The 14,196-nt window shown below is 42.3% G+C and overlaps 1 long non-coding RNA gene across 1 annotated transcript; it reads left to right on the top strand.

Moving 5' to 3' along the window:
- The first annotated feature begins 4,809 nt into the window (after positions 1-4,809).
- LOC117762304 lies at positions 4,810-10,623 on the top strand. Its single transcript, XR_004613997.1, has 3 exons — positions 4,810-4,953; positions 6,990-7,197; positions 9,050-10,623. It is a non-coding gene; the product is annotated as an uncharacterized LOC117762304 (long non-coding RNA).
- Positions 10,624-14,196: the final 3,573 nt, after the last annotated feature.

Genomic DNA, 14,196 nt, shown 5'->3' with positions numbered 1-14,196 from the left:
TTGCTCCACCATGCATCTACAGAAGCCCAGAACAGACAAACCAAACAGGACCTTTTGCGCCACCTAAAAGTTGGTTGTTGTTGTTGTAAATGGATGCAAATTACAACTTGACCACAAGTCGTTGAATGCAGTGACTATATATATTTAGAAATTACATATAATTTATAAAGGTTTACACTTTACATACCTAATTTGATGAACATTTATGAAATTCTGTTTCTGTCGGTCTCAGACTGTTACTGTAGCTAACTTGGTGGGTAGCTAGCTAAACTTAGCCAGATATACAAAGAAAAACAATAAAGTCGTAATTTAATGAGAAAAAAGAGACAATATTACAATAATTCATGATTAAATAAATAACCAGCAAAGAGCAACCAGACTTGCTGGAGTTCCACCGCTTCTGGATCCAAAATCTTGCACCAATCTCATTGTTTCTAGAGAAACTACAAAACCCCCTCGACGATGACATTACAGTCGACCACTACCAGACATTTCCTCCTCCACCAAAGGGGCAATTACCTCCAACTTTAATTCTTTTGTCATATAGACACAGTTTCTTGCTCAATCTTTTTAAAACACTAATACCAATGATAATGTGGTGCTGATGTGCCAAAAGATTACATATTTTTTTTTATTTGTGAAAACTATACCAAAGTATAACTTAACAAGATGTTCTACATTCTTAATTTTTAAAATATTTGACTTTATTCTTATTATATTTCTACTTTATTTTCAGAATCTCAGATATTTTTTCCCTTTAAGTGGTCCTAATACTCTGTCCTATTCTCTAATATACAAAACATATAATCTACTCTTTTTCTATATGCATAAATATATACACAACAAATAATTAGAATTTTTGTTGTTTTATGTTTTTAAATGATGCAATTACATGACATGCAATAATGCATTCATTGCATGATTAAAACATCTTCACAAAGTTAAGTAGAACCATTTAATTCATAAGAGCCATACATCTGAAATGATATGACAGTTATGAGCACACAGGGGGCACAGGATTATGATTGCTCATTATATTGTCATGGGCTATTACCATGAAACCATATCATTTCATGGAAATGTTCCCTTATTAAATGGATCCTTAAACTCAAGCCAAGCATTTTACACCTGACTGGCCCGAACTCCAGATCCTCCTGCATGTGTGTGACATGTCAGAGTCTTACATGGCTCTATCTGGGCCTGGGGAGTGTCACTGCTGTGGCATCAGATAGGCCTCAGATTAGAGCTATATTTACACAGGCTCTTGAAAGAAACAACCAGACACCAACCATCACCCATGGCCTTTTCCCGTGCACCAATAGCCCATTTAGATAACATGGACAGGTCTGGGAGACAGTCAGTAGGTGGCTGGAGGGACAAGTCTCTGTTTAGACATTGATTTGTAGGACAGCACAATGAATACACCAATTTAGAGTGTCATTGATAGATTTTATTCAAAGAGGAGTCTAAAATTCCTGGTCAAATATACAACTACATACAAAATGTTTTCATTTTTGGTGTATAAACTTTGTTTGTGTATTACAGCCCAAACCAAACAGGAAGTAGGACTGGCAGGATTTACTGTAAAGGCTCTATAAGCTATGGTTAGCATCTGATGAAGTTTTGGAGGAAATTAAAATGACTGGAGAGTTAACGTAAGTGTGAAACTATTATGTAACAGCCCTAAACCAAGGATATGAAGTAATGAGGAAATAAGGTTTAAAAGCAGTTGAACTGGCTGAAAAGCTGCCAATAAAGTATCACACGCTCACGTGAGTTCAGAGAAATTCAGCCAGTTCAGCCTGTCAAACTGGGCTCATTGCAGCTGCTTAAAACAACACACTGGTGTGTTCTATGTAAACATGTCCCTTTGTCCGTGTGTGAATGTTGCTTTCGACAGCAAGTGGACCGAGTCTGGTCGGGGATGCAACTGCAGATGGAAAAGAGCATGGGGGAGTGTGGCAAGAAAATCACTTCCTAACCCTTCAAAGTGAAGCTACGTAACATTTGCACAGCAGTCTGCACTGTGGCCATAGTTACACGTTGAAGTTAAAGACTAAATCAAGATGGATGACATGACTGCTCCCCAAATTAAAACCAAAGACTGGCTGGTGGCTGGAGTATAGGTTATAGACCCAGCCTCCTCCATGTTAGTGGGTGGGACATGGGCCGAGTTAAAAAGTCCAACTAATTTTCTCAAAGATAGTTTTAGTCATTTAAAGTTGTTTTATCATTTTATTAAGTTATTTGATGCTGTAGAAATACGGTGAAACATATAATTGACAGCTGAGACTGACTCCAGATTGGTCGAGTGTGTGTTTCAGTGGGAACCGGCTTATGTGGCTCCATCCCCCGATCACTACTGCACAGACCGCGGCTCCACATGTGCAAGATGGCAGCGTTCGTATCTGCTATATTTCTGGATAGTGGGAGAAAGTGAAGATGTTCATCATTATATGCAGTCTATGGTTAAAGTGTAATGCTAAAACATACTGTAACAGTATGGAGCCCATAGAGAATAGTCACAAAATTAGCAATATGCCATGTGCTAATATTAGCAAACTTTAGCCAGTGTGAAATACTGGTCACACCAACTGAGACTGAACAGATTACAAGAGGATACATTTTTGCTCTTTTAGAACATTCCCAGTATCCTTTAATTCACTGTAGTCACTGTATTAAACTCAGTGGAATCAGAAAGGGATAGTGTTGCTAGTAAATATTATACTGAATATTGTATGTACTGTACTGTTTCATGTATTTTTTTTATACGTCTGACATTTTATGCAGTAAACATCTATAGGTATTTGTTTTACTATACCAACGACAATGTAACTGTGAAGTATCTTGGACAGTGTACAACCAGGACGGTGGTGTCTGAGCTTGATTGCCACTTAGTGGATCAGTTTGATTTCTCAGGAGGCCTGCATCCTATCAGCTGCTCCAATGAATCCACATGCCACTCTCACGCCTCCAGTTCGATCTGGCACTTCCACCGGGGCTGGTGATGATGAGATGTGCCAGAGGACACAATACAATCCAGAACTGATAGTATGTGCTAAAGTTTATCAAAGTTAATGGGAGTAATCAGTTGGTCGGTCAGACGGAACGACATCTTCAACAGGTTGCTCTTGGAGTGAATCTAAATGAGTATGTTTATCTCAGGAAACAAGGCATTTGTGGATATGTAGTTTATGTATCCTGTTAGAATAGTGGTGGTTATCTTTCCTCCCGGTCTACCTTCTGAATATTTGAGTCTCCAGCTCTGTAACTTGACCTGAGTTTGTCTCACTCAAGCAGAGCCTGGGGAGATTCATCAGAGCTGTAATCACCAGCTCAGACACCCACCCCCCATCTTCCCTCACCAATAAACCCTATCCCACCCCCACATCTCCCCAACGGCAAGCGGAGTCGAGGCGCCACAGACGCGTCCAGCCTCACATCCTCCACTCACGTCCGCTTCACACCACAGCAGCCTGACAGTGTCGGCATGCAGACGCAGACAAGATTTCCCCCCCACCGAACATGGAGCAAGCTCTGCAGAGAGAAGCTGCTTGTTCAGTGTCTTTCTTCATGTGAGCAGCTAATGTAGCATGGGTAACAGCCTGCATGGGGTGAGACACAGCGGTGGAGAGAGACAAGAGAGGAGAGAACTGCTCAATCTAAGGGGGAAGCGAGGTCAAAGCCCTGTTTGTAAAATGGATGGCATGACCAGCTTTATACATTACACCACAGAATAAATGTCTTGAACTTTAAATAGTGTGTGTGTGTGTGTGTGTGTTTCTTCATTATGTGTTCAACTCATAAGTATGTTTGCGTGTGTGTGTGTGCATGTGTGAGTGTGTGTGCCATATTTCTTTATCTCTGGCCAACATGCTTCTACTAACAAGCAGTGTCTCCACCTCAACTCAGCCAATCCCTGTTTGGGGGGGCGAAGAGAGGTGGAAGGGAGGAAAAGGAACAAGGGAGGGTGAGCGAGGTTAACAGCAACAGGATCAGCAAAGAGAGAGAGAGAGAGAGAGAGAGAGAGAGAGAGGGAGAGAGAGAGAGAGACTGACAACTACTGACAGCTGAGCTTCCTCTCTCACTGGGGCGTTCAAGACGTCAAATTGACACACAAACACACATGCACACACACACACAGATCGATCCATTTCAGCCGAGAGGTCATTAGCAGGAATTATACCCATTTTCTCCCTCATGTAGAGTTTGACATTGACTCTGTTGGACTGTGCCGTGTGGTCTCTCTGTGCGAAGGAGAAGCTCTTATGTAACAAATGCTGATGTTCCGCGTGTGAGAGTCTGTGTGTGTGTGATGTTATGCAGGTTTTCTGTTCTCGCCTTTGGAGCACGATATCGGCTCCGACAGCTACAATGAAATCACTTTGTGTAGTGTGTGTGTGTGTTTGTGGGTCTGTGTGTCACAGACAGCGCACCACAGGCAACAGTAAGCAACAGGTGTAAAAGAGGATGTTAAAACATACAGTGAACCGTTTCCCCTCTGCCTGACTTCTGAACCTTCGCTGTCACCGCTGGTAGACGAGGACAGCTGTGAAAATGACCCCTTGTTTGCTCCACGGAGCGTAGCAAACACTTTATCTCTGTCTGTGTACAACGACCTGCTTCTGCGTTTCCCCTCGAAACACATGTGTGCTGTGTGTTAACCAGCATACGACATGTATATTACTCAGGCTGTTGTTTAATGAAGGCTAGGCTTATGAGAGCAGCTGCCAATGTCACACAGCACAACAGGCCATCACTGATAAGTGCTCTTCAGACAGACAGCAACAGTGCGTAGGACGTGGGATCACATTAGTCACCTACACTGATGACGCAGCTGTTTGGATTGTTTAATTCTCTTGAGGGAGAGGGCCTGTGTGAAGGGGTCGCCTTCATGTTGCTGACCGGAGCCGGATTGTGTTCAACTATGTTACCTTCTGAACATTATTTCAGGTATAGTAAATAACGTCATTAGTAAAGTTGTCGTGTTTCAATGAAAACCCAGCATTTCACCTCTCCTCCTCTCTTATATCCAAACAGCAACTAGAATGGCCCTCTGCAGACTGACACCTCCCCCAAGGCCCAACAGCCCCCCTAAACCAATCAAGCTGCACCAAATTGCACAAACTTGAAAATATCAGCTCGCTAAATGTGCGAGAGTTTTTCATCAAGATCCATTAATTATTCCCCCCGGGTAATCAGTGAAAATGCAAAAAGAAAAGCTTTATCTCACAATGTTTAAGTTTAATGGGTTCTTTCCTGACCCATCCTTCCACCAAGTTTCATGGAAATCCATCCAGTAGTTTTTGTGTAATGCTGCTAACATAATGAAGATGGTGATGAAAACATAATCTCCTTAGTGTAAATATGAAGCTACAGCCACCATCTGGTTATCTTAGATTAGCCCAAAGACTGGAAGCCCAATCACTAAAGCTTATTGAATTTGTTGTTGTTGATGTTATATCAATTTATTTTCTAATAACAATACCTGAGTTTTTAAAAAGACATGTTGTGGTTTTATACATGGTTATGTGCTGGACTATTTCTTGGCCCGGAGCTGTGACCTCCTGTAGTCTTGTGATCAAAGTGTGGTTGCCAGGCAACTGTACCAGGCCATGAAATAGTCCGCCACATATGCTGCATTCGTGTAATAAAAGCAGAACAGGAAGAACTGGAAAACCTCTCGTAATTCTACCTTTTTCACACATTATTCCCAGAGGGTTACTGGTTGGGGTGCAGAGGTTCCTGGTCTTTCTGTGTGGAGTTTGTATGTTCTCCCTGTGACTGCTAGTGGTTTGTTGACAAATCATAACTATCAGAAATCCACAGACTCTAAATTTCACCTTAGTTCTCTGACCAGGCCAGAAAGCAATGTCCTACATGACTGCATATTACCCTAACCCCACTAATTATGGGCTGAATATGACACACACAAGAATAAAACTTTTAAAAAAAAGAAATACTTACCATTTATACAATTTGTTTTGGTTAACAAGCTAGCTGTTTCAAGTCTTAATGCTTATCTAAGCTAACAACTGCCATCTGTCGTTTCATTTTTGCCCTATAGATATGAGAGCGGCATCACTCATCTGACTTCTTTTTTCAAATCCAACTCTTGGCAAACAAATAAGCAGGTTTCCCAAAATGTCTGACTGTCGCCTCAAGACAGATCGAAGTTTAGAAGACAAAAACCAAATGATTATAGGTGAGATATAGGATTGGAGAAGTCAGACTGAGTGAGATCCAAAAATGGGCATTTTCCGGACAGAGGACAGAGATTGTGTTGATATAAATTCAAGCGTACAATCCACCCTTTGAGATATTTCTGTCCATAAAGTGTCTTTGATCCTAATCTCCTGCACCGTCTTGAACTCTCAGGCCCGGGAACCTTCCTCCCTCCATCACTTTTTTCTCCCATCATGCCTTTGTGGAGGTTTCATCAAACCTCTCCATTTTTAGTATGTTCCACCAGATATGATTTGCCCCCTTGTGTAAAAAAAAAACTCTCTAAGCTCCCCGTCCTCTCTCTCTCATAAAAGAAAGTAGCCCTCTGTGTTTGTGTGTGTGCACGTGTGTGTGTGTCCATGCACCAACAGTTCTGTTCCTGATCCTGGAGGGAGTGATCAGTGCTCAGTGCAGCAAGGAGGCTGCAGTCCACCCGGATTTACCAGCAGCTCTTTATAAGGACAAGGGAAAAAAGGCTCTGCTGCCTCTATATTTAGACAGACTTTATTGGGCCTCTTGTCTTCCTTTTTCTCCACTCCCCTCCTCTTGTGTTGCTGCTGTTAGAAATCTCACCAGAGCCTTTTGGACGGCTGGCCCTCCTCTGCATCGCAGCGAGGGGAGAGCGAGTCTGATAATGATCTGGGTGATAATAACAGAGCAGGCCAAACGAAAGAGAGATGGGGAGAGGATGGAGGGAGGATGATGAGAGAAGTGGTGGGTGGTGAGAGAAATGTTTTTCGTCGTGTCTCCTCTGCTCCTCGCAGACTGTTATCCACAGTGTCGGGCCGGTGATGTTCTCGCTCATTCCCCCGCCATCCTCCAGTGGCGAGGAAGTCCCAAGAAAGGAGCAGGTTATGCATCCAGCCACATAAGGAGGAGACTGGTGACCTTTCCAATGTTCCCAAAACCATATGGGTCATTTCCAATTCTTCCTGCTCCAATTTACCCACTGACCTACATGTTGTGGCTGAGGTGGCTGACTGTGTGAATCTATGGAGAAATATGCCCATACATAGGCCTCTTATAGGTCTCCTCTACATAACTCTGCTATCTGACCTTATCTCCCCAGCAAAGCACATTTTCTCAATAGCTTTGACCTCTGCTTCCCAAATTTACAGCCAGTGACAAACAGCGCTCCAACATGGCACTCTCTTATTCACCTCTCTCTGTGTCTCTTATTTCTACTTTAAATTTCTCTCTAATTCCTGTAGCTGGTTTCCATGTACAATCTGACATACATCGCACAGCAACATTGCAAATATGCACAGTTTTGAGTTTGACAGCAGTTCAGGAAACAATATTCACATTCGTCTTCAGTTTAGCTTGTTTGATAAATGGAAGAGGCTGCTGTAAATGTTTAAGCATTATTTTATGGCAAAGGGCTGTTAGGGTTCACGAGGACTCAAGCCTGTAGTGTGTGTCTGTGTTTAGACTGACACACACAGGAAGATGTAATGCACAATTATTATTATGAGGATGACAATGAAAATGATGATTAGTAGTAGTATTATTAACATTACATTATACATACATAACATGCACAGTCAAACACTAATGGCGCTGTGTCAGCACACAGGAGACTGTGCCACTGAGGGGAAAAAGCTACAGATTCATAAAACCCTAAGTAAACATGTGCTGAGAATGTGCTTCGGTACAGTTATACTTTGAGCTAAATACTAAAATCAGCCTGCTAACATGCTCACTGATGTTATAATAACGTATAATGTTTAGAGTGTTGACTGCCTCTGTTTAGGAGTGAATGAGTTAAGTTTTGCATTGATTTGTCCACAAACAAAATAAGTGACAAGATGGAAGGTTTACCTGATGATGGAGGAAAAGTAGAGTCATTTAAATAGATTGTCTGGGAACCACGAAGGTCTGTATAAAAGCATCTCTACATGTTAAATGTAGAGATACCTCACTTAAAATCCATACATGCATCGAAGTCCGGACATTTTCCTAAAATTTTCCAGCCAGCCCCTGAGTACAATGTGCGGAAAATGTTTGAGTCAGCGCATGAGAGAATATAGCAGGGAAATGTCGAGAAAATTCAAAGTTAATGAGGTTTCTAACACGCAAAGGACGCAAAACAGAAAATTGTTTATGAAAAAGAGGAGCCATACACATGGTGGTGAAGATGTCCACTTGGAAAGAAAACAATATTTTAGCTTTTGGTGATAAGGACCGATGCCGGTGTTGATGCGCTGAAAACCCCCCACATATTTTCTTGAGTAGAAATGATATGACATGCCCTGCCTCCTGCATGCTCTATTTTTTTTTCTTTTTTTCAAGTTTTGTGTAAAATCTCAAACTAATAATGCAGCTGTCAGATAAATGTGGTGATGTTCTTAGTGGTATCCTTTGTAATGTTGTGAAGAAGCAGTATATAAAGTAGGTACTTCTACTACTGCACAATGTTCAACCTGATGGAGGCACCAGTGGAAATGTAAGAGTATCACTAACGTCATTGGGGTTCATCTTCTGGGCACCATGAACACATGTCCCAAGTTTTACATGAATTCATCCAGTAGTTGTAGAGATATTTCATTAGAACCCATCATTGTCAGCCTGCTGATGTTGCAAAAGGGGCCAGGAGATAACCAAAGTCAGTTGGTGTCATTTTCTGAGGAGCGTGAACATGTGCACCTCATTTCATGGTAATCCATCCAATAGAAGTAGAGATATTTCAGTCTAAGTGGTTGCCACGTGTATGGTTAATAATGCTCCTGCAATGAATAGGCGAGTGCTGTCTGCCTGGGCTTGTTGCCTCTAATACTGTTAAGTGAATGGCTTGTCTGTGGCTGACTGTGCTTATCTGGTACAGAATACCCATGGACTCATGACAGGGCTGGAAAGGAGAACCCAAGAATCTCTATAGTTACTTCACGATGAGCATAACAGGTGAGGTCGAAGGAGGCAAAAACAATTTGATTTGCGTATATGAGCTGCCAGATTCAGGAGGCACACAAGAAAAGCATCAACTGCCATGCAAATGAGAAACAAATGAGATTCAAAGCAGGGCTGAGGTAAAGGAGTGGTCAGAGAGGGTAGAGCACAGGAGGGGTTTTGTCTATGCAGCACTAATGGTACTATCTTCTATCCTGCCATTTGTCCATACAGCCGTTTGTGCTTCTGGCTCCGGGCTAAAAGGTCTGTCAAGTTTTCTCCACAACAGCAACAGCAGCTCGCTGTGGAAGGACAAACCATGACATCAGAATAGTGGAAGCAGCCATGAAGACAATAGTTCTCTGTGCAGGAGAAGAGCCGAGGCGTGGCCTGGCCGTACAGAGGCTCCTGTCAGTGGAGCAGCGGGCCTCAGCAGCTGTCTCAACCTCTGTCTGTATCTCCGTCACATACACTCGTTCAATCCATCATGAAAGCTGACATAGCATTAGAACAAAGGATCAACAGATTTATGTTAAAATCCCTTTACCCCTATGTATCACTACTCTCAACCTCCCAGTGTGTTTTGTGTGTGTGTGTGTGTGTGTGTGTGTGTGTGTGTGTGTGTGTACGTGAAAGAGCTTCTCTCTGTTCATGCTCAGTACCAGCTTAGGAACGCAGGGACGGAGGTGGAGTAGGAGGGAAGCCCCAGAGAAAGAAACATAGTTCGAACAAACTGGCAAAACAAAGAGCCATTGGACAAAGTAGCCCCCACTGACAGGAGGTCTGGGGTGATAGTAGCATAGATAAGTGTGTGTGTGTGTGTGTGTGTGTGTGTGAGTGTGAGTGTGCATATGTAAAAACATAACACAAAACATGCAGCCTGCCCATATGATAGTGCTCCATTTACTCTGTATTTATTTGTGTTCTCATATTTGCCTGAGGAGATAGAAAAAGGCTTTGAGACATGTAGCCGCTGTGCGTCTTGTGCCAGATTGTCTAAGCCCCTCCGGTGGCGAGCCTTCGTCTTCAAACAGCCGTAAAGGTTTACAGGCCGTGACAGAGAGGAGCGAAGAAGCTCACCACGCAGCTGAATTTCACATGGGGAGAGGAGAGGGCTGTGCGTGATGGAGTGGAGCTGCTGGAGCCTCACAGACACACAGTCCCTCAGGGACGCACCACCTGGGTTGTCAAAAGGAGTCTGGCCGGGCCTTTAAAAAAGAAAACAGCTCAATACGGGATATGCAAACAGCGGATGAGCATCATTGAGCGTGTATCAGCAGCGTGTATCAACACAAAACCCACCTGCCCTTCAGTGGAAATCTAATGACAACAAATGCAACAAAGGCCCTGTGTGGTACGCCCAGCCTCGAGGGGCCGCCACAGCCGTCTATTCAGCCTGCATTCACCTGTGAGACGGATTCAGTGGGTTATTAAAAGCTTTCATACACATGGGTTTGATGGCGTTATGAATTTGCATTGAGGACGCTGGCCTGAAAGGGGGGGGGGGGTTACATGATGGGGTCATTGTTGTCTGTCTCCATGGAAGCTCTTTTTTTTTTATGTTTAATCAGTCGACCATTATTCTGAAAACATGGTTGTATTATATGCATGTATTATATTGAACTGTCTTGTCATTACAGGGTATACTATGTATACACACAGATTCAACACACAGATAAAGAGAAAAGGGCTTTTCTGGTTATATTGTTCCTTTTGATTAATTGTTGAATCGCTTGTAAAATTACAAAAGTGATCTAAAATGCTAAATCTAAAATAGGCCGATCTTTATATGTGTTATGTGTAAATTCTATTTGTATAGCCCATATTTAAGAATCACAGTTGTATTGCCTCACAGGGCTTAACAAGCTCTACAACATGTGACAGCCTCTGTTCTTAACCCTTGACTATAGAGTGAAGAAGAACTACAGCAACAACGCTCTTAACAGAGGTGAAAGAAACCTCAGGGAGAGTCACAAGTGAGGGATCCCTCTCCCAGGACAGACAGAAGTGCAAGAGATGGTGTTTGTAATAGAGCACGGCAACATAATAACAATAATTACAACATTGATGGGAAAAGACAAGTGTCTAGCATTAATGGAGAGGTGTATCAATGTTTAAAGTAATTATGCAAAAGCAACCGTCTGACAGAGGTGAAGGGAGCAGCAATGATAATTGTAATACTGGTATTACCAGTGGGGAGGACTATTGTATATCTAAGCAATCTGTAGTTGTAGTGTGTCATCATAATCCACGATCACAATCCACGATGTGTATCCTGGATCTGCAACAATAAAGCACAAGGTCTCTGGATGAAGTTAAGTCAGTGATATGTATTGATGAGACATTGATATGATGAAGAGGAAGAGGAAGAAAGAGAAGCTCCATGTGTCACGTGTCCCCCGACAACCTAGGCCCATAGCAGCAGAACTAAGAGCAGCTCTAAATAGGCACTTTAACCAAAAGGGAGGCCGACTGGGAAGCGTAGAGAGTGTCTGCCTCCCGATCGGACACTGGGAGAGGATTCTCTGCCTCTGATAAACAAACAGTGTTAACGATCATTCAAAGCATTTTACACTACAAGTCACATTCACCCATCCACGTACACATTCATGTAGCATTTCTATATGCAACTCTTTATCACACACCATTCATACACTGTCTGTACTTTAGTTCAGTATCTTCCCCAAAGACAGTAATGCCAGGGAGCCAGGGATCGAGCCACCGACCTTCTGGTCAGTGGACGACCCGCTCTGACTCCTGAGCCACAGCTACCTCAGGCTGCCCATGGTCCAGTACTGTGCTGCTTTTTCCCCAGAGGGCTGCGTGACCTTTGTAGCACTGATGTAAAATATTAATACCACTAACATGACCATAACAAGACTGAAGTCTCTAGAATGGAATTACAACTGTTTCTACTGGTAGGAAATCAAATTATAAAATAATTTTTAACCCTCACTATCATCCTGGCTGCACCTGTCTTGTTTATCAGTTTGTAAAATGTTTTGTATTGCAAAATCCTCTTGACTCACATGGCCGTAAAACACTCAATGAAGAAATCCTGAGGGACAGGTCTCCTCACTTTCCAGCAGGTTTTGACAGTGGGGGGGGCAACAATCGGACACGTCACCATGTGACGTGTCCGATTGTTGCGTTGATGGTCAGATAGCTGTGGATATCTGTGCTGGTGTCACTGGGCAGGATGAACTGGGTGACCCCCCCGGCACACAGCTGCACAGTGTGAGACACACAGTCTCCTGCTTTATCCCGGGATCAAGATCAGTGAGGATATGTTCAAGACTGGACACACACCAAACACACACAGGCGCTCTGAGGAGGCAGCATCACTCAAACACAGGCTCTTTGCTGTGTCAATGTTGAAGGGCCCGAACAGTCAGAAGACAACGACTGCCACCTAGTGGTTTGTCTGTAAAGTGCATAGCTTTCCAGAGTTAGAGTGAGGTCGTTTTTTGTAGATCTCCACCAAGGAGGGATATGTTTTCACTTCTGTTTGTTTGTCAGCAGGTTTACACAAAAAGTGCTGCACTGATTTGATTAAAACTTGGTGGAAGGGTTGGGGGAGGGGCCAAGAAAGAACCCATTCACTTCTGGAGCGGATTCAATTTAGGGGGCACCTTCTTTTTTACATTCTTTAACATTGCATTTTTCCAATTTATTTTGTGAATTTGACAAGAAATAAGACAAAGATTATGGTGTGTGTGCAATTTGGTGCATGTTGATCGGATTTAAGGGGACTGTTGGGCCTTGTGGGATGGATGTGTTCTATTGAGTACCATTCTGTTTTCTCAGAAAGGCAAAATGATCCAAAATGAAAACAAACATTTCCATCCCTCTGAGAATATTGAGTAATTTCTTAGCGTTATTTTGCATATTCACACATTATATGCTGCAAAGTTTAAGTTAATAACACTTCATATAAATAAGTGTCAACAGTGTCAACAAGTTACAAATACGTGATGCAGTTGCTCACTAATTGACCCAATGGTCCCTTCCTTCTGTTGCAGTGATGTAACCATAATACAAACTCTGTAATAACGAACTAAAAAACTCAATTTGTACATTATTTACATTTTTTTTATCGTCTGGGATCAATAAAGTTTTTAATTATCTTAATAAATTAACAAATGGTCTACATGCTTGTTGACAGCTAAAGGAAGTTGTGTTCTTGGTTATGGACAGGCCATTATTTATAGTGCATGTTTTCAATGTAGATAAGCTATGCAGTGACGGCAGAGTAATTAAAGCATTGATGCAATTTATTGCAACTTTCTTTTAGCATGAATGTGATTACGATGTTTTTCTCACATGTATAGTCCATCAGAATGTGTTAAAACATGACCAATGGTGTGAGGTGAGTGTGTTATACTGCCACATGGTTCTGAGTTATATGGACAAGTAAATTAAAAACTTTCTGCACACCCTTTCTGGTCACCCTCCTCATGTCAGTGTTAACCCTCAGTGGAGATTGGGTGAAAGGCAAACCTGTACAGTAAAATGCTTTCTGTGTTCATCAAGACAATAAAGAGGTAAATAAATACCTATCGTTTATCAAGGCTATTAAGTGGGGGCCTGCTACCTCTGGGAAACTATTCCCGAATAGTGATGTATGCGCTATTGTTCAAGTCATCTGAAATGACAGGTTGCCAAACAATCTGTAATTGCTTTGGAAAGAAAACATGATTGTTGCCCAGGGGATAGAAAATCTACAAATGTTGAGGATAACATATTTTCACTCCAGCCACTTTAAAACAGGTAAACATTATTGTTACTATTTTTAAGTTACATGAGCGAGTAGGTAGGACATCAATTAACAGCTTCACTACAGTACCCGAGCATACTGTTCACTAAATGAATGTTAAGTTGATAAATCCTGATAAATGCTCTATCTGACTACATGCCATAATCAGGACTAATTGTAAATCAAAGGTCCCCAATAGAGCCAAGTAAATGTAGACGTCTGTTTCTGATGCTGGTAACCAGTTGCCACGGTTACTCTTCATTAGGACTAAAAACACTGCAGCACTCACCTTATGCATGATCCATCCGCTCTGATTCCTTTGTTTCACA

Source organism: Hippoglossus hippoglossus, chromosome 5, assembly GCF_009819705.1.
Source record: "Hippoglossus hippoglossus isolate fHipHip1 chromosome 5, fHipHip1.pri, whole genome shotgun sequence".
Classification (NCBI taxonomy): domain Eukaryota; kingdom Metazoa; phylum Chordata; class Actinopteri; order Pleuronectiformes; family Pleuronectidae; genus Hippoglossus; species Hippoglossus hippoglossus.
The sequence above is the reverse complement of the archived record's forward strand: the minus strand, read 5'-3'. Positions and strand labels throughout refer to the sequence as shown.